Source organism: Halyomorpha halys, unplaced genomic scaffold (genome assembly GCF_000696795.3).
Source record: "Halyomorpha halys isolate HHAL.00 unplaced genomic scaffold, Hhal_1.1 Scaffold277.1, whole genome shotgun sequence".
Classification (NCBI taxonomy): domain Eukaryota; kingdom Metazoa; phylum Arthropoda; class Insecta; order Hemiptera; family Pentatomidae; genus Halyomorpha; species Halyomorpha halys.
In genome coordinates this window covers 225,395-226,632 of record NW_027115357.1, presented here as the reverse complement: position 1 = coordinate 226,632, position 1,238 = coordinate 225,395, and the positions used below count along the sequence as shown (strand labels likewise).

General features: G+C 33.8%; 1 protein-coding gene across 1 annotated transcript in view; it reads left to right on the top strand.

The window, feature by feature from the left end:
- The window catches only part of LOC106680678 (bromodomain adjacent to zinc finger domain protein 2B), a gene marked incomplete in the record, with an annotated part of 314,015 nt that overhangs the window by 225,552 nt on the left and 87,225 nt on the right, over positions 1-1,238 (top strand).

Here is a 1,238-nt window from a genome sequence, read left to right as displayed (position 1 = left end):
AAATAGCCCTGAAGAAGCCCTGCAACGTGGGGCGAAACGTTGGCTCATTAAATTAGTATATTTCTACTATTTGAGTTTTTCTTGACCGCACCCGGACCATATTCCTTTCATTTTTCAAAATAAATTCGCTAACTACTGATCTTTCAGTACGTCCCATACAACATTTTTATGAAATATTGCTTTTTAAAAAACTATATCTCGAGAACTATTGAATGTAAATAGCTGTATTAAAGCTTACAGTTTAGCAAATTTACACTACTTTAAATCATGTTATCTTATCAATTTTGACTAGTAATTATACATAGTTTTCATTAAAGTAATAAAAAATTGTGGTGAAATAACTGATTTTTTTTCTCCACTTAGGCTCTTATACTAGAAGCCACAGAGTTGATTCACGGTTAGGGTAACAGAATAAATAAGTATCTGCTACAGCCGGATTCAAACCCGTATCAACCCCGCTCCCTCTTTTATTAATTATGTGGTTAATTTTATATATAGTTTAATTTCTTGTTTTAGACAGGTTTGTTTATCAATTACGGCAAAAAAAAAATGTCCATATAGTCTAACCCTTTTTATTTCCTTGTGACTCCTACGTTTAAGCCAACACTTTGATCACACATATGACTTAATCAGCAATACACCAAATTTCTATTGACAAATTCGTCTTGATTAATATATCTCCTATACTGGTCTTATTTGATTTCTTTGAATTGATTTGACGTATTATTGGAATTCTTCCGTTGATGTCCTTTTGGTCCTGAAGGCTGTAGGACCTCGTTTAGAATCCTGGAGGAGCAGACGACGCCAGAGGACAGAGGCTGTGGCCATTTACCTCAAGATACCTGCCTGACCTGAATATCCACCACGCTCCAAGCTCCTCTTTCCCACCTTCTTAAAACACGAGCCTAACGATGTAGGCTGCTAGAGCGACTCTTCTCGGAACCAGTGCGTGTATCGCGTTGTATTATTAGTAATATAAGCTTATATAAAATCATATTATTAGTATACATAAAAAAAATAACCTTATACTCGGAAATACATGAGTATTTCTTATTATATTAACCGAGTAAAATAATATATGAATATACTTTCTGTCCGTTATTGAATATGATTTATTAATAAGGTGTTAGTAGTTGACCGTAGATTAGTTTAAGGACATGGTTAGGGATGCGATCAGCAAAGATATACAATTAAACAAAACTTATTTATTTGTCCCGAAGTTTCTATCTGAATTACAG